This window comes from Podarcis erhardii, assembly GCF_964252035.2.
Source record: "Podarcis erhardii genome assembly, chromosome: 9".
NCBI classification, from domain to species: domain Eukaryota; kingdom Metazoa; phylum Chordata; class Lepidosauria; order Squamata; family Lacertidae; genus Podarcis; species Podarcis erhardii.
In genome coordinates, this window is record NC_138512.1 from 25,069,096 (window position 1) to 25,096,327 (window position 27,232).

The 27,232-nt window shown below is 42.1% G+C and overlaps 2 long non-coding RNA genes across 4 annotated transcripts in view; both read left to right on the forward strand.

Moving 5' to 3' along the window:
- LOC309349691 overlaps positions 1-27,232 on the forward strand; it is a 76,980-nt gene that overhangs the window by 15,340 nt on the left and 34,408 nt on the right. The window contains exons 2-3 of one of the 3 annotated variants that reach the window (XR_014160087.1): positions 10,065-10,276; positions 24,795-25,381. This is a non-coding gene — a long non-coding RNA (uncharacterized lncRNA). Of the gene's footprint in view, positions 1-10,064; positions 10,277-10,877; positions 11,011-24,794; positions 25,382-27,232 lie in introns of those variants that run through there. The other 2 variants (XR_014160088.1, XR_014160086.1) reach the window with 2 other exon arrangements.
- LOC309349738 lies at positions 1,273-3,330 on the forward strand. The gene is made up of 2 exons (XR_014160152.1): positions 1,273-1,386; positions 1,864-3,330. It is a non-coding gene; the product is annotated as an uncharacterized lncRNA (long non-coding RNA).

Sequence of the window (27,232 nt, forward strand, 5' to 3'; positions counted from 1 at the left end):
CTAGCAGTTGACCCAGTCTACATGGGCTGGATGTGACCAGAAATAGTGAGGAGTTGGTAGGGTGTTCACCCGTTCTTTTTGCCTTGGATTGGTGTGCCACTTTCTTACTTTCTTCATATAAAACTTTGTTAACACCCTTAATTATTAGTATTAATAATAATTATTAGTAGTATTAATAATAATCAACACCCTTAAGAATTAACACTTTTCCTTAATTCTTTAATCTCTTCCTATGTATCAGAACCATTCAGAATAATTCACTCTAAAAGGGGAACTTGGGTGGTTGAGTCTGGGGCCCAAATTAAGTTAGTAGTTAATGAACTTCAGTTTCTTCACCTTTATCTTAATTCACTTGTTCAGACCTTGCATAGCCTCACCCACCTCTGGAGGAAGGTGAAAGACAGCTGGATGCCACCAGCATACTGACAATTCCTCATCCCAAATCACCAGGGCCCAATCTCTCCCAGCACTTTCATGAAGATATTAAAAAGTATGGTGGGCAGGATTAAATCTTGCATAATAACCCATTAAGGTAAAACAAACAGAGCAGAGCGGCAGTCCCTCAGCACTACTTGTGACCCAGCTGGTCACTTAGATCTCCACAAGTAACACTCCTACTAGTGCTATATGGTCCCAAGTTTTGTCTTATGTCTGCCAAAACCAGGGCTTTTAGTGTGGTGGCACCTGCCCTTTGGAATGAACTTCCAGTGAATGTCAGCCAAGCAGTTGCAGTATTGGTAATAAGGTGTTCGCTTAAAATTCATCTGTTCACCTAAACTTTCCTTGAAGGGAGATCTAGCTAGGCTTTCCTTGAGGAGAGATCTAGCTATGATCTATTGATTTTTATTATTATTATTCATTACAAATAAAGATCTCTGTCGTTGTCACACCCTGTGGAACACCCTCCCATCAGATGTCAAGGAAATAAACTATCTGACTTTTCGAAGACATCTGAAGGCAGTCCTGTATAGGGAAGCTTTTAATGTTTGATGTGTTGGAAGCCACCCAGAGTGGCTGGGGAAACCCAGTCAGGTGGGCGGCATATAAATAAATTGTCGTTGTCATTATTTTATCAGTTTTTATTGTTAGTTTTATACTGTTCACCACCATGGTATTTTTTATTTTATTTTTATTTTCTTTGCTAATGTTGGCTGTGTGTAAATGACTGAAAGTAAACAAACAGGTATAGACATACACAGAACTTCTAAAGTTCACTGCCTCCAACTCCCATCTCCACTAAGGTACCCAAAAACGATGCAATGCTCAGTATTACTTAGTGAATTCTAGTACTCAGAATATTCCATTCTTACACCTATGTAGGCCGAATGTCAAACTGGCTTAAAATAAAAATATCTAGAAGGAGGAAAGGGCAGGTCTGGTGTTTCTGTTTACAATGCCATGCAGTACAATAATATGTAACCTTTTTGGTTTAATGTGTCTGTCAGGGAACTGCCATCGGAGCCAGAGGAGGAGGGAGGGCTCCAGAGGGATGCCGGAGAGCATCCCAGGAGGGAGAGAAGCAGCCCATCTGTGGGGGAAGGAAATCAGCGTAGCACCAGTGGAGAAGGGGGGCAGATGGCGGAATCGGTGAGGAGGCTCCATGACTCCTCGCCGGAGACCAGCAGGGAGAGCACGGGTCCTCCATTGCCCACACCCTCCCTGCGCAGAAGACTTCCGCGCAGGGAGAGTAGGCGGAGACTTGGAGTCAAAGAACTTCTTTGCTGGAAGAAGTTCAAGAAACGCCCACTGACGGATTCTGCCAGCGATTGAGACAGCCACGGATGGGTGGCTGTCCGGACAGAAAGGGTTCACCCAGGTGACTCAGCCAGGTGTGGCGACGACTTACGCACAAGCAACCCCTAGAACCATTACAGTGTCAAATGAAAATTGGATGTAGTAATTTAAACAAGCAAGAATAATATATCCATATGATTAGCACAGCACTGTCACCTTCATCTTGTTTTAAGAGAATTGACCCCAGTACTTCAAAAACACTTCAAAGGTGACATTTAATTTCTTCCACCATGCTGAGACAGAGTTTATTCAAATACATTGGAAAAGACTTGAGATGATTGTCAAGCGGGAAAGAAGCCACATTAAATAAATAAATATGTAATCTCAAAGCCCACTGTGCTCATCTACTCTGCTGAGACATCTGTTCTCGAATTCTGTTGCTAACAAGCTGTGAGTACAAATAAGACATTTCAGCCTGAAATAACTACCCTATAATTGGCATCCACACTGCTGGGGCTGAACTTGAACATTAAGTTAATTTCTTTTAAAAAAAGAAGAAGAAGAAGATAGCCATATTATTAAAGCCTCTCTGATAAGCCTATAGAAATTATCAACTTTTCTATGGTGTTTAATTACTGAGAGAAAGACAGATTCATTTTTAAAACTTTTATCTCTTTGCCTTATTATACATGGCATTTATACCCCACCTTTGAGTGAAAAAAGGCTCCGAGTGGTTTGCAAAAATCAGCTTACAATTGTTTTAAAACACAGGTTTATACACACCATGCCCCAAACAGGCATTTTTCAAGCTTGCTATCATCTCATAGCTATTTTCCCCCCATCTGAGGCAACTGTATAATACACCCAGCCAAATATATTGGGGACCATTCACTGGACACTACTGTGACACAACCTCTGTTTATTGGAAACTGATCTGCATAAAAACATAGCTGATATTGATGAAGGAATAGGTCTTGGCAGCATAAACCTGAACTCAGTGCAAAGATAGGACCCAAACCAATGAATGTAAATTACAAAAAAATGAATTTAGGCTAAAAGTTAAGAATCCACCCCCCACCCAATCTTCCAGAAGCTGTTCAACAGTGGAACAGAGCATACCTTGTTGGAAGATGATGTACGGTCCTTCATTAGATGTCAGGGACCGTGCTGAGGAGGGCTGCACTGAGGAGGATATGGTGGGAGCCTCCCCCTCCCCCTGATCCTGATCCTGAATCTTCCCAGGAGCAGGAAGACAGTATAGATTTGGAACAGTGGTTTGCAGAGGGGCATAGTTCAGAAGGCAGAAGCTGGGAAATTCTGGATGGGGAACAGCTAGGAGAAGAAACACTGGAAGAGAGAGGGTTAACAGATTCACGGTCTCTGGACAGCATTCCTCCACTCAGCCCAAGGTCAAGAAGAGCTCAGAAAGTCTCAGAAGAGAAAGCACAGAGGGTACAAACTCAGATTACAAGACGTAGGAGTGACGTAGATTAATAGGGACGGAAGGGGGTGTGATCCTTAATTGGGAGCACCTCCATTTCTAAAAGATGTGCTCTTTGTTCTCTCACTGTGATTATTAAAGTTTCTAACTGGTAAGACATTCCTTTCTTTGATCTTCTTATCTACTGCCACAGGGGCAGAGGTGGGGGAGGAAGCTGATTCGCCGAAGCCTGACATTAGAGATTTTAAAGCAGGTTTTGGGATGGCCACCTATCTGAATTGCTGCAGAAATAGATCTCCTACATCAGCCAGGAGGTGGTGGTGGACTTCCCACACTATTATTCTGTTTACCAGCAATCCAACTAACAAAGGAATGATTAGCCAGCAGCTGTAGCAATATGTATCATCACTTCATATTTGAATTCTCCTTGGATTTGCACCTTTAAAAAAAAAAATTCTGGTTATTGTCAATGTTTTAATGTTGACGTTTTATTAGGCTTTTAATATTTTGTTGAGAGCTGCCCAGGCTGGCTGGGGCAACGCAGTTAGATGGGTGGAATATTATTATTATTATTATTATTATTATTATTATTATTATTATTGGCTCAGGTCACCAAGTGCCACTAGCCTCCAAAGAATTTAATACACCAGGTAGGCCATACTGCTGATGGCATCAAACATAAGAATCTGTTCTAGCTGCAAAAAATTCAGTAATCTTCCATGCTGAGCCTTTTGAAACTTAACAACACTGTGCTGCTGCTACTTGTATCTCTATCAGAGCTGGCAACCTTTCAGGCACCAAATCACAAGAAAATACTACCTCCAATTGATTTGTTTACTTAAGATGTTCTTGGCTCCTGTCACCATAAGCCACACGGTACTTAAAAGCAGCCACATTTAAATAAGTTTCTAGGCACCAAAGCCCTCCAATCTGGACACTTCTGAAGCCTGATGATTAAGTGCCAAACCATTATTGTTCCAACATGTCCTCACAGATGCAAACTTTGGATAGGAGCCTCCCTTAATTCTTGGCAACAGAATTATGGGTTTACGCAGCTTTGCTCATCATGGCCAGTGATGTGGGACAAAAACAAAAAAAAGATTCCGCAAAAAAATTCCCAGCAGAAATGCTTTTCCAATTTCATAAGTTCATTAGTAATGATGAATGGATTGCAAATACAACACTGGCAATCATGGCAATTTCAAAGATTCTAGCTTTGCTTGCTAAATCCAAGTACAATATCCTGTAGTTAAGGCAGGTGACAAAACAAGTTTCTGCCATCCTATGTCATATATGAGCAAGTTTGTTTGTTTTTCCTCGCAGAATTCATTCTTAAAGCTAAAGTAGCTCGATGATGCTCAAGTTCATGCAACCTATAGCAGGGCTGGCTAACCTATTGCTCTCCAGATATTCTTGGACTTCAGCTCCCATCATCTCTGACTGTTGGCCATGCTGGCTGATGCTGATGGGAGTTTGAGTCCAACATTATCTGGAAAGCCATCTCTGCTCTATAACATTGAAGCCCTCGCTGCTAAACCATGCCACATTTACCACAGAGTCTGATCATTCATTCATGAGGGAATTGGTTTGTTGGCAAAATACACTTCAGGCTCCCTGCCCAATGCACAGATAATCAGAAGACCTGTTCTTTCAGGTAACAAAACTGCTAGCAATCTTTTATGCAAATGTTTCTCCTCAGCTGATAGCTGATGCTGAGCTCTCCTGTGTTGGGGATAGTACTAGCAGATGCTGCAACGCAACAAAAGGTCCCTTGACACTAACAAAACAAGCCAATTCTGCCTCTGAAGCAAGCACAGAATTCGATTTCTTCCCACCTGTTTCTTCCCTTGTGATAATAGTCTGAGTTACAAGTCTCAACAGATCTTTCCCTTTCACAGGGCTGAAAAGGCAAGATCAAATTACATGCTGCCAACAAAGTCAAAGGTCTTTTCCTTTGAAAGAGATGCAGCACGAGACTAATATGGTTTGTCCGTGGACTGGGAGCTTTGAGCAAAGCCGTCTGATGCATTTTAAAAACCCACCTATAGCTGTTCTCATGAAAAAAATGTAATGTTGCCTCGCATTTGTAGGCTGCAAATCGTGTAGGCTGGATTAAAATCTCCCTCCCCCCCAAAAAAATATTATCTTCCTGTTAAAACAGGGCCCAATTTTCTCATGCTTTTATTTTCTTTGGCATTTTTGTGAGGGGGGTTTCCACTTATTTTACAGGGTCTCACCTGGAAGTGCAGCTAGTATGAATCTGTGGAAAGAGCCACTCAGCCACTTCCCATTGACTCCACTTTGTTGAAGGCTGTGATGCGGTGTCACTCCCAATACATTCTGTGAAGCGCGGTTGGTGGTGAAATAAATAAATTAAGGTCATATATATATATATATATATATATATATATATATATATATATGATAAATGTTCATAAATGCACCAACCAAGCACATACATCAATATATAAACCACATGTCTGAAACCCCACAGAAAGTCCTGAAACCATTTTGTCCCTCCCAAATTGACCTCAAACATGGAAAAGCCTCCCCATTGTCTCCTCCTTCACAAATCCTGTCTTAAGGGTATGTCTGTGTATGAATAGGGTGAGCCTGTGACCTGGCCAGGAACTAAGTATTTGTCATTACAAAAGACTGGCCAGGCTCCCCAGGGTATCCAATCAAGTGACCATTAACAGGTCTGCCAGACAGGAGATAAACAACGCACTCAGATTTCTGTTGTAGACTGCCCTTTCTGTGATGTAGGTATGATGTATCTGGGGGGTGGTTTTGAACTACACCCCTTCTGTGATGTATGTATGATGTTTCTGGGGGTGGTCTTGGACTCCAGGGCAGGCAATTTAAAATGTCTATAATAAATAAATGATTGAAATAATAGAAAGTAAAACAAAATTATTATAAAAAATGTACAACCAGTTGCTTGAGTGGGACACCAAGGACGAAGAAGTAAAGGAAGTGATGGTGAAGTGGGCGGTAGACCTAGGGTATAACATAGAGTTTGACAAATGGAAGGCATTGTGGTGTAAAGATATGAATTTCTCAGCATGCACGACACTAAAGGAAAACATGTATAAGATGATGTACAGGTGGTACATAACGCCAGTAAAACTACATAAAATGTATAGAACGGGTGATAAACTGTGTTGGAAATGTAAGAGCAAGGAGGGCGATTTCATCCATATGTGGTGGACGTGCGAGATTCTCAAAAAAATTTGGGAATCCATCTATAATGAATTAAAAAAAATTCTTAAATATACGTTTGTTAAAAAACCCGAAGCCTTCTTGCTGGGGATAATTGGTAAGGATATCAAAGAAGAAGATAGAACCTTTTTTCAATATGCAACAGTGGCCGCCAGAACCCTCATAGCACAGTACTGGAAAACACCAAAAATCCCAACACTAAAGGAGTGGCAACTTAAACTATCCGATTATTTGGAGTTGGCTAAATTGACACAGAAAATAAGAAATCAAAGAAGTGCAAAATTTAACAATGAATGGAATAAATTTAGGATATATATGGAAATAGAGACAAGGGGAAAATCAAAATGTTGATCAGAAACACATATGTACTTACAGAAATCACAGTAGGCATGAGATAACGCTTACTACGTAAAAAGTTTTATTAAGGAATAGACACAGCAGATAGATAAACAAGGCAATATTTTCCGAAATCGAGATAAAGGGAAGTCGATCAATGTTTATTTAAAGTTGTATGTATTTTGTGTTTTTCTCTTTTTTTCTCTTTTTCTTTTCTTCTTCTTTTTCTTCTCTTTTTCTGTTTTTTCTTTTTCATTTTGTCTTTTGTACGTTTGTGAAATATATTTATGTCAAAATTTAATAAAAAAAAACACACATCAAGCAACGTTCGGGAGATAAGACTGCTGATTAATGGATCTCTGTGACTGGAGTGACGGGTGGATAAATAAATCAAGTGATGAACCACCATTAAGAGACTGGTATGTTTGGAATGAAAAAGAAGGGGGGTGGAGGAAAAAACTTTTCTTTTCTTTGCCTTATGTGATATTAATAACCCTCCACCCCAGAAAGAAGATTGTTGTGTTTTATTAATCACAAGCAGGAATTCAAGAACTGTGTGGAGTGGATGATGAACTGTGTGGATGTGGAGTTAAAGAGATGATTGGTAAACAACGAGAACGAAGGAAAATTTTATGACGCAGCTTAAAATGGCGTCTCGCTAAGACAAGCTTGCCTGAGAAAGAAAGACAGGGGGAGGAGAATCAGGACCATTGGAATGTGAATGATGATTGGAATGTGATCTTAACCTGACAGAGCCCTCCTGATATACTTGGCAAGCCTGAGAAAATTAAAGGACAGACCGAAGATAATTTTTTTATGGAAACATGGAATGGCGGCTGTCCCTAAGTGATATAATCTTTGGGGAGTGCAAAACCCACACAGAGGATGTCTGTCTCTAATCCGATTGTGAAGATTATCAGAGATCGCAAAGAAAGGAATATATGATGATAACAACAAGAAGATGAAGAAAGTAATAAAGGACTATCTGGATTGAACTGGATTGAACTGTTTAATTAAAGCAGCAATATAAGTGATGTTTGGACATGTTTGGAGCTTGATGTATGGGTACCCCCAACAAAATTTAAAATTTGGCTGTATAATTTGGAACTAATTTGATTTGGATAATGTGATGTGATTGGCCTGTTAATAAAAATTATTTTTTTAAAAAAAAAAAAAGAAGAAGACGACCATGTATGGTGTGTTAAGTGTGTTGCGACTTGTTAAGTCAATGGGCTTCCTTAGTACCATGCTTGATTGTGAGCCATACTTACTAGACCCAACACATATTTCATGTATACATTGCTAATATCAGTCACGACAAATTCTAGGAGCTGTTCATGGAAGAATAGGCCCCTGTTAAGCCTACAGCAAGTATGGTAGCTTTTATAGATGCTTTATTCATAGAAGGCCTTAAGCCTTCTGTAATAGCTTCCCTCTTATATTGTGTTGGATTCTTTCCAGGCCCCTGTTAGCAAAACCACACAAAACAATCAATGATGTGAATGAAGGAAAGAAAGAGAAGGAAGAGGGGAAACCAGCACAGGACCCTGTAGCTATATTAATTGAAAGCAAGAGCTTCATTTCTGAAAAGTTAGAAGAATTCTTTAAAAAAAAAAAAAAATCGTTCACAACAGCTCTCCATTACAGACAGTTGCTAAGGCAACTGCTGCTTTCAGATTTATTATGCTCTCCAAAACCTATCCAGTATAATATTACAAGCCCCATAGGTGGCAAGCTGCTACATAGCAAGATTCCGTTTTGTCCGATAATCATTATTTAATTGGCTCACATGAGAATAGGAGCATCAACCTGAAGTCCAGTGAGATTTGTTTCTTTCTTTTTCCTATAGAAGAGTTAAGCGCTGGCCTAGGCAGTTTTTTACAGTATAGTAAGGTACTATATTTCAAGTTCCCTAAGGAAACTTCTGTGTACACTTAGAACTGCTGGTTTATTTTTAAGAGGGAGGAGTCTTTTCATGCAAATAACCAAAGACTGAAGAGAGACCAAGTATTCATCCAAATGATTGTAAAAATTATTCCAATATGTCAATGTGTAGAGCAGGGCTTCCCAAACTTGAGTCTCCAGCTGTTTTTGGACTACAACTCCCATCATTCCTAGCTATCAGGACCAGTGGTCAGGGATGATGGGAACTGCAATCCAAAAACAGCAGGAGACTCAGGTTTGGGAAACCCTGGTGTAGAGTATAAAAACATCCGAGATTCCATTTAATGATGTACTAATGCTCATGCGAGCCATTTAATGCGGGTGGCACTGTGGGTTAAGCCACAGAGCCTAGGACTTGCTGATCAGAAGGTCAGTGGTTTGAATCCCTGTGACGGGGTGAGCTCCTATTGCTTGGTCCCTGCTCCTGCCAATCTAGCAGTTCGAAAGCATGAAGTGCAAGTAGATAAATAGGTACCGCTCCAGCGGGAAGGTAAACGGCGTTTCCGTGCGCTGCTCTGGTTCACCAGAAGCAGCTTAGTCATGCTGGCCACATGACCCGGAAGCTGTCTGCGGGCAAACGCCGGCTCCTTCGGCCTATAGAGCGAGATGAGCACCGCAACCCCAGAGTCGGTCACAACAGGACCTAATGGTCAGGGGTCCCTTTACCTTTAATGTTCATGTGATGATACCACAAAGTGGAGTATTGATACAGGTAGCCATATTGGTCTACCGTAGTTGAAACAAAATTTAAAAATTCCTTCCAGTAGCACCTTAGAGACCAACTAAGTTTGTTATTGGTATGAGCTTTCGTGTGCATGGAATTTTATTTTTTTTATGGAGTATTGATGTGAGTCTATCTCAGGCAGAATAACAGTGCAGCTTGCCTGGGATTGCTTGCTACTCCACCTCATCCTGACTCACTTCTTTGCCTTCGATAGCATTCTGACATGAAAATATTTAGTAGCTTTCCCCAAATCCCACCACATACCCAAACCCAGAAGCGCTTAATTCCTGCAGATGACCACACTGCTAATGGCACAGCACCAGGGCCTAGTGTTTTGGTTTTTTGAAAAGTTGGGAAAGCTACACATAATGCAAAACTGATGTCCTCAGCATGATGCTCAAATGCACAATGGCACCCATGAGGCTGCTGTATTCCTCCTCCATTTTGATCTCCCCCACCCCCTCTTTGGGATTGAGGATGTCTGGAAGACTACCAAAAGTTGAGAGACAAAGTAAGAGAAGTTGATAGAGGAAGTGTGTTATATTGTAAGCCATCTTGAGGTGATGGCTTACAATATACTTAGGGGAGGGCTGAGAGCAGAGTCAGTGCCTATGGATTGTGTGCAACTTGTTTCAACAGGATTGCTCATCTCTTCCATTCTAGAAAGAAGAGTGATGAAGCTGATTCCTCTGTCTGGACTTCTGCCAATCACATGACAAACACTAGTGATTGGACTGGCTTCTTCCTTTCCCAGTATCATGGCTGGATGACAGCGTGGTTTAACATTTTTATATACACCAACCAATAATGGGGCACAAAGGCAGTCAGGAGGCCACAGACTGGGGAGTTGGTTGCCACCAGGAGCTGCAAAAGAGGTGAGAGGTTTGGGACAACAGGGGATGGCATCTATGAGGGCTCTGCAAGCTTCAGACCTCCAGCCTCAGGCTAAGTATCAAAAGGCTGGTCCAGCATTCCAGCTGGTGGTACAGTAGCCTTGGACTCAGCAAGCTCCTCCTCTTGCCTTAAGATAAATTCACATGTGCTTTTTGGAGTTTATGATCATTTGGGCAGTGCATCAAGAGACACAGTGATGGCCGTTACTTGAGATGGCAATGTAAAAGGTTTTAAAATATTCATGGAGGATTGGACCATCAATAAGTTCTTAACCATGGTATCTACATTTATAAATATTAAATAATAATAACCAACAAATCTCGGCATGTACCTCTCTCAGTTTAAAATCTTGTAGCACCGTAAAGGTAAAGGGACCCCTGACCATTAGGTCCAGTCGTGGCCGACTCTGGGATTGCGGCGCTCATCTCGCTTTATTGGCCGAGGGAGCCGGCGTACAGCTTCCGGGTCATGTGGCCAGCATGACTAAGCCGCTTCTGGTGAACCAGAGCAGCGCACGGAAATGCCGTTTACCTTCCCGCCAGAGTGGTTCCTATTTATCTACTTGCACTTCGTGCTTTCAAGGTTGGCAGGAGCAGGGACCGTGCAACGGGAACTCACCCCATTACGGGTATTCGAACCACCGACTTTTAACCCACAGTGCCACCAGTGTCCCTCAAGCACCTTAAAGGCAAACCCTTTTATTGGGACAGAAATGGATTCTAGCCCACAAATTGTATGTCGTGGAACTTTGTTGATCTTAAAGCAACTACGAGATTCTTTTGTTATTTTCGCTGCAACAGACTGACCTCCCCAAACCGTACATTTAAAGCACATGGGGTCCCCAAAGAAATCCTAGGAGCTGAAGTTCATTAAGTCTGCTGATAATTGTGGGGTGTGATCTACAGTCCCCATCATTCTTTGCGGGAAGCCATTACTGCTACTAAGTGCTATAAATGTACGTAGGGGATGTTGAGAATAAACAACCACAGAAAGACCACTCCCTCCATGCTGTTCTCGTGAGCTTCCAGAGGTATTTATCCTCCTGCCGGACTGAGCAAATCTTGCTAGCGGTGGAGCAGGGCAGATGCCTTGTTCTTCACTATACTGCCAATTGCATGTCCAAATGAGTAAAATGTACCCAATTCTGGCCGCACTTAAGAGCATATAGAGAGACTGCTGAATAGCTCTTCTGGTCCAGCACCCTGTTCTTACAACCAGATGCCTGTGGGAAGCCTGGAAGCAAGACATGAGCACAACATCACTCTGCCTGCCTGCAATTCCTAGCAACTTGTATTCGGAAGCATACGCTTCTTTGGATGCCCTGCCAGTGTAAGGTCATGGCAACATTTCTAGATTTTCTCTTCTATCTCTCACTTTTTATACATTTGTGAGTCACACGAAAGCCAAAAGAATGTAAGTAGGTGAGTTTGGGTTAACAGCATGGGGATGACAATGTCTAACCTTTAGTCCTCCTTTTTATATCACTGAGGACAAAAACAAAAAGAAGCCAGTCAGACAAACCAAAAGTGATTGTCCATTACAGTTTTCCATTACAGTGGTACCTAGGTTCCCAAACTTTTTTTTATTATTCATTTTTCTTTTTCATTCATTACATACATCTCAGTTTCTTAACATTCACTATATATTCCTCCCTCCCTCCCCTCCCCTCCAGGGCTTCCGCCAACTTCCGCTTCTGGTTTGTTTCTCTTTTCACTCACTTTGCTATCTTCTAACAGAAAAAGTTATTAATAACATAACCAAACATAATCCTGTTCCAAGACCAAAGCGTTCTAAAACCAAGGCATGTTTCCCCATAGAAAGTAATGCAAAATGGATTAATCCGTTCCAGGCTTTTAAAAACATTCCCTAAAACAGCAATTTAACATGAATTTAACTATCTAACGAGACCATTGATCCATAAAATGAAAGCAATAATGTACTGTACTATAAAATAAATAAGACAGTATTGTAGATGATAAAAAAAATGTTTAAAAAAATCTTACATGCACTGATGATAGTCATTGTTTGGATGGGGGGCTTTTATCCATCAGTCAGTAGCTGAACTGGGTTCCACACAGTCACAAAAACAAGTCACAAAAACAAAGTCACAAGCCACAGTGACAAGTCAGTCCCATAAAACAAAGAACAAGTCACAGTCAAAACAAAAACAAAAAAGCCACACAAACCAAAATGCAAAAACAAAAGCTCCAAATATCACCTCTGTGTTGCATGGATGCTCAGGACTCAACAGCCGACAGACTCAACAGGAAGCCTCTGATTAGAGAAGGAAACTCAAATTACAAATGGAACACCTTCAACAGGAACACCTTCTGCTTCCAAGGCAAAGTTCACAAACCGGAACATCTTCTGGGTTTGCAGCGTTCTATTTCCAAGTTGTTCATAAACTAAGCTGTTCTAAAACCAAGGTACCACTGGAGAAGCATTAATGCATCATCCTATATTGGGAAATATGTACTTGTTATATATTTATACAGAAATAAGGATCAGCATGACTTACTTCCTGGTAATTATGCCTAAGATTGCAATCTTAGTTTTATTTATAGACCATCCTGCCCCAAGGATTTACAGCAGTCGGCAACTATTTCATATAAAATCAGAAGGATACTAGACATAAAATCAAACACAGAGAACTTCTGACAAGTTTAATGTGGGGTGGAGGGAGGGAAATACTGGGTTTATGCATTATATGTCCACTTCCAGAACTATCTGGCTCTCCTTAGACGTCTAAACCACTCCACCAATTTCTTTCAATTTCAGTCAATATTTAGCTTAGCTTTACATAAGGTTTGTTCATGTTAATCTATTGCTCCATTTCCATTAAGCAATCAGTGGTGTGGTTCAAAGCTCGAAAGGCCATCTGTGGCATCAGCTGAGCATGAGCATGATGGCTAATTCTAGGGTGTTTGCCGTCTCTTATTCCGGTGCAGCTCCATTCAATTTCAGCAGAAGCAAAAAATGGCCCTGTAGATGTGTCCAGCACTGTGTTAAGCTACATACTGGACTGCAGTGAGGGCAGGGATTGGGTGAGAGCTCTGTTTCCCGAAAACTCTGTAGCTCAATATCAGAAAGCAGCTCAACTTTCCCCCCATGTTAAGGTGAAACAAAGCAGTACAAAGCCATTGGGTTAATTTGTTGCAATGATGCGGGTCCTCAAGTTGGGGGCTACAAAAATGTTCTTTTAAAGGCCCAGTTTCTCCTAAATTTGAATACAGCAGTTGCCTAAGCTTTGCACTGAGCGACACACAAATTCTGTAGGGTAGCACGATGTCAGGATTTATTTATTTTTTACTTTGCACAAGGCAGCCAGGAGGTAGCTGGACCAGCCTAGCCACTTATTAATCTGTTACTTTGCCAGGCACAGGACACCAAAGAAAGGCAGCCCAGAAAGTTTACTAAAATGACATAATTCAACCCAAGCTAAGCACATTTAAGTGTAATTGATTTTAGCAGGAGAAAATTAAGCACGGAGCTTCACTTTGGCAAAAAGTGATGTTGCTCGCATGCAACGCACAAAAGCCCCCCCCCCAAGTATTGCAACAAGTATCAAGGGGGCCCAAAGACATTTCGGCCCCCTAGGGTTGGCACACCTGATACACATCTATTTCTTCTTGGTTTCTTTGGGGAAGACTGTAAAGGTAGTGCTACCAGTAATGTATATCATTAGAAAACCACTACCAAATTCCAGAAAGGCTAGCAATAAAATTCACAGCTTGCATCTGAAACACACACACAAAAAGACCCATTCTATCAATGTTTCATTATTCAGGATTTTATAGTTCAAATATGAAAGAAATCCATATTGGCAGGCACAAGAGGTACTCCTGGGCTAGAAACCAGCCAAATTGCAGTCAAATAGGTCCAGGGGCTTTTGTGCTAGGCACTGTTAAAGTTGATTTGGCGGGGGTAGGGGGAGAGAGCTGAAAGGAATTTGTTTTCCAGGTAACATCATTCCCTCAGATTAGAAGCCTGGCCCATGGAGCTCTCTGTGTCCCCACTCTGGTGGTTTTTCTCCATTCCACCATCACCCCACCCTGGTATTATGATAAGCTTAGAGCAATTGTAAGAAGTTAGATGAGGATCTCTGAGTCGGTGATCTGCCATAGATCAGCAAGGGCTTCTGACACCCAAGTATCTAACAACAACAACAACAACAACAACAACAACAACAACAACAACAACAACAACAACAACAACATATTTATACCCCGCCCATCTGGCTGGGTTTCCCCAGCCACTCTGGGCAACTCCCAACAGAATATTAAAAACACAATAAAGCATCAAACATTAAAAACTTCCCTAAACAGGGCTGCCTTCAGATGTCTTCTAAAAGTCAGATGGTTGTTTATTTCCTTGACATCTGATGGGAAGGCGTTCCACAGGGAGGGCGCCACCACCGAGAAGGCCCTCTGCCTGGTTCCCTGTAACCTCTCTTCTCTTAGGGAGGGAACCGCCAGAAGTGTCTGGGCTGAACAATGGGGGTGGAGATGTTCCTTCAGGTATACTGGGCCGAGGCCATTTAGGGATTTAAATTCAACACTTTGAATTGTGCTCGGAAACGTACTGACACATGCTGTGTACACACCCAAGTGTATTTAAAATACAGGGAAGATCAATTTCACCCACACATCTAAACCAACTGTCTCCTGCTTTCAAAATAACTTGCTACATTTCCACTCATTTTCTAAAAATGGCTCTATTTGTAAAAAGAAATGTGCTTTGGCCTGTCTGGAAGCATTGCTCTCCGACTCAAAGCAGCTGAGCTGAGCTGTGCAGGTGTGAGGTGTGGGATCACACTTGCCGAGAAGCTCTCCTTCTGTACACTTGTAGAGGCAGCTCCTGTGAACAACCCCCTTATGAGGCAGGAAACCTAGGTTTGCCACTCAGCATGAACTTAATAATAATAATAATAATAATAATAATAATAATAATAATAATAATAAATTATTTATATCCTGCCCTCCCTAGCCAAAGCTGGGCTCAGAGTGGCTAACAACAGTAAAAATAGCACAGTTTACATAAAATCCCAGTCAATTAATTGAAATACATTATTAAATCAATTCAGAATCAAATTAATGGCAACCATTGGGCTAGAGTTCTATGAGGATTACTAAAGGAGAGAGGGGGGTCAGACTGTGCCTTGGAGGAACAGCTCTGTCTTGCAGGCCCTGCGGAAAGATGTCAAGTCCCGCAGGGCCCTAGTCTCTTGTGACAGAGCGTTCCACCAGATTGGGGCCACGGCCGAAAAAGCCTTGGCTCTGGTTGAGGCCAGCCTAACCTCCCTGTGGCCCAGGATCTCCAAGATGTTTTTGTTTGAAGAACGTAAGGTCCTCCGTGCGACATACCAGGAGAGGCGGTCCAGTAGGTACAGCGATCCTAGGCCACAAAGGGCTTTAAAGGTTAAAACCAGCCTGATCCTGTACTCCACCGGGAGCCAGTGCAGCTGGTATAGCACTGGGCGAATGTGATCCCGTGGTGAGGACCCCACAAGGAGTCTTGCTGCGGCATTCTGCACCCGCTGGAGTTTCTGGGTCAGTCTCAAGGGCAGCCCCATGTAGAGTGAGTTGCAATAATAAAGCCTGGAGGTGACCATCACGTGGATCACAGTGGCTAGATCAGGGCTAGGTCAACAGGGAGATGCCGCCAACCAGTGTGGTGTAGTGGTTAAGAGCGGTAGACTCGTAATCTGCGGAACCGGGTTCGCATCTCTGCTCCTCCACATGCAGCTGCTGGGTGACCTTGGGCCAGTCACACTTCTCTGAAGTCTCTCAGCCCCACTCACCTCACAGAGTGTTTGTTGTGGGGGAGGAAGGCAAAGGAGAATGTTAGCCGCTTTGAGACTCCTTCGGGTAGTGATAAAGCGGGGTATCAAATCCAAACACTCTTGGATGTGCCAGTTGTAAACCTTTCCAAATCTGTTTATCTGACTCATGCAGAGAACTAAAATATATAAAAGGCAAGGTGGGCCTTGGCTCAAAACAATGATGTTCTACACTTACAGCTAAGAGCCACATATGTCCCCAAATCCAAAGCAGTTGAGGTCAAAACTTTTAAAACTAGCAGGAGACATCATCAACAGTTTATGTAAGATAGAAGCAAATAGAAGTTTCAAATCTGTGATATGACCTTCATCACCATGGGATGAGAAGTATAAAATACCACTCCGTGCTAGTATGTCAGCAAAACACAATTGGACTCAGAATTTATTTCTCCTGTATTCTATATTTGCCAACCCTCCTGCATGCAGGTACGACCATCCAGGTTCATTTAAAGACCATAAATGAATATATATGTGGCAATTTACAAATCGAGCTCCTGAAAGCATGCATTATTCATGCATCAGACGGTACTGAGTCATGCCCGGTATAAACTGGAAAACCGAAATGAGAAATAGGGCACGGAAGGAGTTTTCAGACACCCAGAGTTATTTTTAAATTTAATCCTGGCCTCGGGGGTTTGCAGTCTTATTTTATGTTTTACGTCAGAGCAGAAGCATTTCACGCAGGAGAAATGGCTTCTTGCTGACTTACTTTGGGAATTATCCTCAGCCTGGCTTGCAACGCTGACATTGTAGCAAGTGAACAGCAAGGGGAATGGATTCTGCTTTTTTAATGATGCTGTGCCTGCATAATATCAGGTCAGGATGGCAAATGAATATTTTGGGGGGGGGTGGAGGGGAAGGACAATGGCATATGGCTCTCGGGAGTGCAGTGCAATAAGAAGAAAAATGCATTTTAGATGTATGCAACTGAACCAGAAGTTTGCAAAGCCCCTTTAGCTTATGCAACCAAAGAAGGAGCAAGGTGGCAGGGGGGGGCCTTTTTAAAATTTGCGTTATATTGATTTTTAATTATTCAATATTTTATTGTGCTATTAATTTGTATATTTCTCCAAGCACCATTTGTAGAAGACTACAAATGTAAGAAATTAATAAATCTGATAGATATATGTATGAACCTTTGTGCAACTTTCTTTTGAAATGTCTTTACATTTTCAACTACAGTCTTTTTCTGAAAGCTGACGTGAGACCGACTTTGAAATAACAGTATATAAAGCAATAAACAAACATTGGGGAAGGTGGATCAATAAGGCATAAGAGCAAACAGCACAAAAATACCTGTTTGAGTACACATATTTTTAAAAGCCCAGTAACAAATACACGTCTTGAAATCAATAACATCTGTGTGGCATTTTTCATCAACAATAAGCCATTTAGATACCAGCAACAATTTTTTTTATATAAATCATCATTGAATATTGGATTGGCTGTCAGTTGATTTTAAAAAAACTCATCCATGGATAATGTTTCCCAGAGCTTATTGTATCATTATTTGACAGTAAGTTGTCTATTTTTCTATTTAGCTACCTTTTTTAACCACTATTACAAGGAGAGAAAATCAACTCTCTCCTAATTTGTAATAATCAAAAGGCACTCAGGATTTTGTGATTTTCTTAATGTGAGCAAATATTCTTACTTAATATCTCTGAATTTTAGGTCACCCCCAGCAACATTCATTTATTAAGGTAAAGGTAAAGGGTAAAAGGACCCCTGACCATTAGGTCCAGTCATGACCGACTGATCGGCAAGTCCTAGGTTCTGTGGTTTAACCCACAGTGCCACCCGCGTCCCATATTCACTTATTACTTTATATCTAAAGAGCTCCAGGTAGCATACATGATCCCAACACCAGCATTTTATCCTGACAACAGCCCAGTGAAGTTCGTTAGTCTTGAGAAACAGCGATTTGGCTCTAAAGCTGCAAACCTATACACAATGTACACTTGTTGAGCTTATTTCAGAGTAGGCATGATTAGAATTGCAGTACTAGAGGGCTTTGTGGCCGAGTGGGATTTGAATCAGAGCCTTGCCACGCCTAAAATAAATTTATTGTCCATAAGCGTTTGAGGACTCAAGCACTTCTGTCAGATGCACCACTCTGTAGGATGTTGTAGTTGCATCCTGGACTGAGCTGAGACTCTTCCAAAAGTTTTCTTCAACCTTGGGGGTTGAACTGCAACTCCCATCATCCCCAGCAATCATGGCCAATGGTGGGATGATGGGAGTTTAGTCCAACACAATCTGGGGACCCAAGCTTGAAAAACGCTAGAGGGCCGCCAAGCCAACATCCCTTCATACTTTCATTATTCTATACCAGGAAGTAGAACATGTTTTGAGATAAGTCGTGCCCCTTATATCTCTTTCTACATACAGTGGTACCTCAGGTTAAGTACTTAATTCGTTCTGGAGGTCCGTTCTTAAACTGAAACTGTTCTTAACCTGAAGCACCACTTTAGCTAATGGGGTCTCCTGCTGCTGCCGTGCCGCGGGAGCACGATTTCTGTTCTCATCCTGAAGCAAAGCTCTTAACCCGAGGTAATATTTCTGGGTTAGCAGAGTCTGTAACCTGAAGCGTATGTAACCCGAGGTAACACTGTATAGCTTTCAAGAGAGGATTATAAATCAGTATAATCTTTAGCCCCAATCTTGTTATCGGAATGGAAACAGAAGGCCCCTTTCCACATTTTTAAACACCAGGCTATATTCCTACAAATTTCTTGAGTGTCTAAAAATGTATTATGGGAAGATAGGAGTATACAAAGCTGATCATTGGGGGTGGGGTTTGTTTCATAGTTTATGAGTGTAGAACAGTTCCTGTTATTCTTCTACTGCATCCCATACCACACACAAAAAAAAGATGTGCTCTGATGCAGCTGGCTCCAGCTAGAAGGATCATAAACAATCAGCAGCATTAAATGGATCTTGACTAATGTTTGAATTGCTGAGAGACTCATTTGGAGTAGCTCCATATTGTGAATATGCCAGCCGTGTGGCTAACAAAACAGCTGACTGCCTCTGAGATTATAAAAATCTGTTTGACCCATTTTATTTTATTTTTTAAAAAATCAATGTAATCCCAACCAGAGCAAAAAATAAAAATCAAATTTATTTTTGTGACTTTGGCACTTCTGCAAACCCTGTACATAAAATAGTCCTTTAAAATCAGTCAGTACATATATAATACCTTCTCACATGACTTGGGGCAGGGGACCACCCTTGTGCTACATGGGAGGTGGTCTTTAAGCCACCAAGATTGATAGTAGTGGAGAACATGCAACACTTTCCCACAAAACTTCATGTCTGTTTCAGTTATAGAAACTAGCAGGAGTCATAGAAGTTTCATTGTCTGAGTCATAGAATCATAGAGTTGAAAGGGACCCTGAGGATCATCTAGTCCAACCCAGGAATATGCAGCTGGGATTGAACCTGCAACCTTGGAGTTATCAGCACCACACTCTAATGGTTAACCAACTGAGCTATCTCAGCTTTGATACTGGCTCATTCTATGTTATTAAGTCAGACTTCTTGGAAGAATTCTGAAATGTCAGGCTAAGAGATTCTGATACTCCCAGGACTGGATGAGAATCAGGTATGTCCAAAGTCCGTTTTGGGGGCCTAATCCTGCCTTTGGGTCAGTTTAGTCCGGCCATCACGGCAGTTAATTTCCTGGGATAAATCCTAAAAAAACCTCAATCCTAAAAAAAAGCTCAACAACCCTAAAAAAGGTCAACAACTTTGGTTGGCCCTTTGGTCAGCCCTTACGGCCCTTCATGTCATCAAATCTGGCCCTCTTTGAAAAAAGCTTGGACACCACTGGTACTATGCAAATTACCGTCACCTGATGAACAAACATGCAACTATTCTTCATTTCTCTATCAAGCTTTTTTGTCTCCAGATATTATACATTTTGACAAGATGGGGGCCTGTATCCAAGCAGAAGTCTTCCAGATGGAGGAAGAACTTGTGTAAAGCCTAAATTTGTTGCATTTGAAAGTACGGGCACAATCCTATCAGCACAGCACTTTTTAAATCCACATCGTTCTCAGTTGTAGATTTAAGAATGTTTTTAAATCCCTCCTGCTGAGAATCAGTAGGACTTGAAAAAATATTTTGGCTGGACATCTTCCCTAGGTAGTGAGAAATTTTAAGCCCCAGTCAAGTCTTACTTTATAATTTGAGAAAGTGGAATATATACCAATGGCAGGGTGGGGAAATTGAAAGGGAAAAGGGAAATGGATTTCCAAATACACTGAGATAGAATCATAGAATTGGAGAGTTGGAAGGGACCACAAACGTCATGTCGTCCAACCCCTTGCAATGCACAAATCTTGCCCAACATGGGTCTCAAACTATCCCAGAAGGCATCTTTTCAACCTTACAAAGAATTGGGGTCAGTGTGTGAAGCCAACGGCCACAATGCCATTCACACAGATCCCTTGTATTCCCAAAGATCTTTACAGGACTAGGAAGAATCATATTGGTCCTTTGCATCACACTGAGCTGGTAGCTGCTTTCAGTTATGGTTCCCTGTTCGATACCCCTGATTCTTTACATCAATATATATGGCGTACCCATTGCTTACAGAAACCATTCTCGGCAAGAATTCATTCTTGCGCTGCATCCAAACCACCAAAGGAGATGCTCCCTGATTCATCTACCCTGAGTCAACTCATAAGGATCATAAGCATTCTGAAGCGTTAAGTGGTTTTTAACTAACGCTTTAATAACAGCACCAGATCATGCATATGCCAACAGCATGACTCATAAAATGCCTGGGGGATGTTTAATATTCGACACGGCCCATTTAAATTGACAGCCCAGCCCAGCCCAAAGCAGAGCAGAACAGACAAAATTGGTTTTGTACAGCTAATTTTGTATATCCTTTACTTATCACACTCATGAGAACGTATAGCTAGCTTTGGACAGTCACAGATCACCTGCCTGAACAGCTTAGATCTCCCTTTCTGGAATACCGTAATCATTTGTATAGTCTTTGTTCCAGTAATTCAGCTCTTGAGGAGAGCATAACTCATCATCCACATGCTGTACTGTAATTCACATGGACTGTATAATAAACAAGCTATAGCTTTCCAGAAATTGCCTAACATTTCCGCTTACCAAAACATTTGATTAACCACACATGTCAGATGTCCTTCAAGGATGAAATTCCCGGGGGCAGCGATGGACAAGCAGCCCCTCATTTCAGATCAGGTGGTTTTTTTTCCAATGTTTCTGGTCAATTTGAGGCATCTAATCATAAGCCTGCATGTTTATCAAAGCTTCTATATATTTCAATCAAGGCTTGTATTTAAAAATGAGCTTAAAAAAAGGATTTTCAAATGTTTCATGCCAGGCAAAAGACCAGCTGCCTAAAAGAACCTTGGCAAGATGTTTTTCCTCCTAACACAAGAAGGGCCCCATTGATTTATAGTAGAAAAACAATTCTCAAAGTCATAAAAAGGGAGAATTACATATGCTGCCCCAAGGCTGAGAAAACACCATTAGGAATGGGGAAAGATAATACTAATGTGCCTCCCAGTAAAATGAGCCAGATCTTCTTTCTAAGGTTGAAAGGCCAGGAGCAAATGGAAGGAAAAACATTTAGCTAGAAAGAAAGAGAGCATTTTTGGGGAAGTCTCTTCTAAAGCTGTTTCTTAAACTGAGAGAGTTAAAAAAGGTTAAAATGTGTTAAATGTTGGAAAGGCAACTGGCTTGGCAGAAGAAGCAGCTTCTTCCTATTTTATTTTGAGGCTGGAGAGGAGGGGGAAAGGGGGAGGTGCAAACTGAAGAGGCTTCTTTTAAAAGCTGTGTTTTATTGAGTTCCTTCCTTTTCACTTTGAGAAGCTTTATTCTTTTAAGAGGCTACCTATGATAAATGTATGAAATATATTAGCTTAAATATATTGGCTTAAATGTAATTATGCAAAGGATTTAAGGAATGCTAGATTCTTATTTCATATGGTTGTAAGAGTTGTATTTATCCTGAAATTAAGTCAGCCACCAGCCCCCCCCTTGCCAGACAGAAGACGCCATCCGGGCAGTCTTGATATATAGTTGTCAGGCATTTTGTTTAGAAACATTAAATGAAGGAAATCTTTCAATGTTGATGTGAAACTCAAGATCCTTGACATCTGTTGAACATAAAATGTAAGATTAAACCATTTGTTTTATAAGGCAATAGGGCAAGAAGGGCAAGAGGTGAGCTGGTAATTAAGATTCCATGTAAGATATATTATTACTTATTTGTCATTTATATATAGCTCTTTGTCTCCCATATAAGGGCAAGGAAGTGGGTGTATCTTTTGTGGGTGTATCTTTTGTGATTGGTTCTAGCAAACAGCCAATAGGAATTTCAACCAGGCTGATTGGACAGAGGCAGCCACAGGAGGAGCAAAGGGGGCTGGATTAAGGGAATATAAGTGCTGGCCAGAATGGCAGGAGGCCAGGCCAGAGCTTGGTAACCACGTACCACTGAGCCTCTTATTTATTTGTCTGACAAATAAATTACTATTTTAATTTCTCTATTGCTGCGTTGAATATTTCATTCCAGCTAAGCGTTAACCACAAGCAGGGTGCTACATTTTATGGTGCCGTGACTCGGATAAGTGGTCTGCTGGAACGCAGCCCCTTCGCCCTACTGGGCAGGGTACAAGAGAGAGGACAACTGCTTACCCAAAGCGCGCACTGGTAATTTTTTTCCAGGGGGAACGCAGAAGACTCGTCTGTCTGATACCCTGCTCACTGGCGGCGACGGACCGGGGGAAACAGGGAACCAACCAAGGGTAAGTGCACAAAGGGATTTTTGGCCCTCCAATTAATTGGGAGGAAGAGAAGTCTTGATCAAACTTCTGCGTCTCAGTAAGGGGAAACTGAGTACGCTAGGTGGTTGGGTACATCAGATGGTGATCTGGTGTAGGGAAAGGGAAGGATTGGGAGGTAGAGTGTGGTGAAGTATCCAGCGCATTGTATGTGTGAGAAAGTACAGAGCAATCTGTAGCTGACCCGAGTGTGGAGTGGGCAGTACTTCGGTTCCTAGTAAGGCGACTTCACTAGGCAAGGAAACCCACGAAGCGCGTCTGTGAGTGACTGAGTGGATACTTCACAGGGCCATACAATGGGAGTTGGGGGTTCAAAGGGGGAAAATACACCTCTTGAGTGTATGTTAAATAATTTTAAGAAAGCCTTCTCAGGGGCATATGGAGTCAAAATGACGCCAGAGCGCTTGAGAACGTTATGTGAACTAGAATGGCCAAAACAAATTACTGGATGGCCATCCCAGGGAACCTTTGATATAAATTTAGTAAGCAAACTTTGGACTGATATCACCAAAGAAACTGGAGGGTGCCCAGAACAATTTCCATATATAGATTCCTGGCTGAGCACATTAAATAAAAATCCTCCATGGATAAGGGAATGCAAAGTCAAACGATGCAAATTATTGGCTGTAAAAGCCGAAGCTAGGAAAGGAATCTTGCCAAATAAACTCAAACCCATTTTTGAGGGGCCAGAGGAAGAGGTGCTTCCACCTCCACCCTATGCTCCACATCGAAGGGAGCTTAATCCAAACACTCCACCAGTTGTAACCCCAAGGCAAGAAACTGGAATGAATAATGGGAGTGGAGTCACAGAGCTTGATTCCTTGATAGATTATGATAAATATCTTCAGGAGGCATTGGAGTCCTATAATAAAGCCCAAGCAGAACTGGTTATTCCACCTGTGACTCCTAATAGACCTCCATCTACAGTCTCCTTTAGTGGAACAACTGATTGCCCACCCCAAACCCCTGTACATCCAAGTCCCAGAGAAATGTTACAGAAGTTACAGGGAGACCTTGCTCGGTCAGCAAGCAATACAGCCAGGCGTATAAAGCTGCTAAAAGAACGCCTTGCGACAGATACCATCCCCTATGATTTGAGGCCCCTAGAGCAAAGTGAAGAGAAAGATCACGTAGTAGCCCCTCTTAGAAGAGTATTTGATGCACTTGAGGAGCCTGCGCTGGTTAATGGGCAACCCGGACCACGGCCACCTCGAACTTCGACCCTGCAATATATTCCATTCACAACTACAGATCTGATGAATTGGAAAACACACACCCCATCTTTTGCAGAAAAACCTCAGGCTATGATGGACTTGGTGACTTCAATAGTAAATACTCATAGCCCTACTTGGACAGATTGTCGCCAGCTCCTAAATACTCTGTTCACCACTGAGGAAAGGAGAGACATAATTGAAAAGGCACAGATATATTTGCGTGAGCAGGCCAGAGGGGGAAATATTTATAATATTGACCGTCATCTCCAAGATAACTTTCCCTTGGAAGATCCTAATTGGGATCCAAACAATGCAATTCACCTGGCCAGACTTACCACCTACCGCCAGACACTTGTGCAAGGTATCCGCAGGGCATGCCAGAAGCCCACTAATATGTCTAAAGTCTCAGAAGGGTAGATGTGTTACCCATAACACTGTTTCGTGTTCGGTGTGCACCCACAAAAAGACTTAAGTTGTCACCTTTTGAGCTCCTGTATGGGAGACCGCCCTCCTTTGTTCAGGATATTCCAGCTGACCTTAAACAAATAGGAGACCATGTGACACAGGAACAAGTGCAATCTCTCTCCCGTGTTTTTGTTTCTCTTAACAGGTGGGCCCTCGAGCGCACGCCGTGCAGCATTGCCGAGCCGATTCATCAGTTCCAGGCTGGCGATAGCGTATGGGTGAAAGAGTGGAAACGCGATCCACTTGCACCTAAGTGGCGTGGACCTTACACCGTCTTGCTCTCTACTCCAACAGCGGTGAAGGTAGCTGAGGTGACCCCCTGGATTCATCACTCTCGTTTGAAGAAGTCTGAAGGCAGTTGGACGTGCAAAGGTGACCCCTCTAATCCTTTAAAACTAACTCTCTCCAAAAACCCCTGTATCTAGCCCTACCGGGAACGGGCTAGGTCACGGGCAACATTTGACGACCGGCCTGCTGCAGCCACAACCTGGAAGCTGGCTGACCTGCGCACGCCTGAAGCTTGAGGAGCGTCTGAACCAGCGACTGTGAACGGAAAGATTCTCTAATACAATTGATTGACTGCCCCCCCCCTTGTGGAACAATTATCAGAGATATTACTCATTGGGGATCCTCGGGATATATGTTTTGGTCTTGGTGGTTCCCCATTTCTGTCACTGGGGGAATTATATTGGGGCTAATAATTATTTGCTATCACAATAAGGTAATCTTTTGTGGAAGGAATGCATATAATAGACATCAACATGATTTTATTAATCCTGATCCCTTGGGAAGGGGAAGGGTCCTTGAATCTGACCAAATTGGCTAAATATGGATTCAGCCATGACCACAATATGTGGGTAGGTTTAGCTGAAATGGTAGCTAATGTTGCAAATAGGACCAATTGCCTTGTTTGCTCTCTTGGGCCAGATGATTCAGAGGGAGGTATGCCCTTATTACCGATACCATTAGATGCTATTGGTATGGTAAGCGAAATGCCACACCAAACTGAAATACAGAATTTCCCCGGATGGAACTCAACTAAACCATTACGAGTTATACCTGTACAAGGGGAATTCTGTGTACATAAATCATCAGATGCAGCTGATTCTCCCATGATAGGCTCTTCTCATTGTCACTATACTTGGGATTATAAGAAGAATAGTCATACCTGGGCACACGGTACTACCTATCGAACTCGGAATGCCTTGCCCTGTGCACCTCCTTTTATTCACGCATGGAAAGTGGTGTGGAACATAACTGTGACAGAAGAAGGCAATCTAACATACTGCACTGTGAACTCTCTACCCCTTTTGGTATTTCGCCTTCTGTATTCCCCGTACCAAAAACCTCAGACCCGATGGTTGTGGTGGATATGTGGAGAATGGGCATACAAGAAACTCCCTTCCAAATGGAGTGGGACTTGTTTCTTGGGTTGGGTATTACCACCAATGTGGATTATGCCCACTAGTTCGGCCAGGCGAACACGAAGGAATGCTGATATTTCTCATATAGCAGGAGGAAGTACCCAAAGTTGGAGCGGTACTGATGATTGGCCGCCAGAGCGCATTATAGCCTATTATGATCCTGCCTCCTGGAATCCTGGTGAGCTCATACAAGGGGCACGGGATCCTATTTATAATCTAAACAGAATAATTCGATTGCAAGCAGTAGTGGAACTTGTAACCAATGCAACGGCCCAGAGTTTGAGACTTATTGCACAACAGTTGGATGAAAGTAGAGCCGCCATTTTGCAGCTGAAAATGGGAATGGATTATGTACTTGCCAGGCAGGGAGGCCTATGTGGAGTCTTGAACATGACAGGGAATGCCTGTTGCTTTAACATTTCTGATAATGGTGAGGCAATCCGTGTGTTGGCCACAAAGATGGAGAATATAGCACATGTCCCAGTACAAACATGGGAAGGATGGGATATGGGATGGCTCACCAATTGGTTACCTAATGTCACAGGACTCAAAGGGATACTATTGTCTTGCTTGTTTTTCTTGACAGTAGTAGTATTGGTTTTATGTATGATGCCATGTATCATTTCATGTTTTAGAAGTACAATTAGCAAGATGGTTTCAAATGAAACTCTACCTCATATCATGGCCCTATACAGAGCTTTACCTCAGGAATATGATGAAGGTCAAGCTATCAAGGACACTTGGGATGAAGGTCCTTGAGCTTGAAAGGGGGGAATGAGGCATCTAATCATAAGCCTGCATGTTTATCAAAGCTTCTATATATTTCAATCAAGGCTTGTATTTAAAAATGAGCTTAAAAAAAGGATTTTCAAATGTTTCATGCCAGGCAAAAGACCAGCTGCCTAAAAGAACCTTGGCAAGATGTTTTTCCTCCTAACACAAGAAGGGCCCCATTGATTTATAGTAGAAAAACAATTCTCAAAGTCATAAAAAGGGAGAATTACATATGCTGCCCCAAGGCTGAGAAAACACCATTAGGAATGGGGAAAGATAATACTAATGTGCCTCCCAGTAAAATGAGCCAGATCTTCTTTCTAAGGTTGAAAGGCCAGGAGCAAATGGAAGGAAAAACATTTAGCTAGAAAGAAAGAGAGCATTT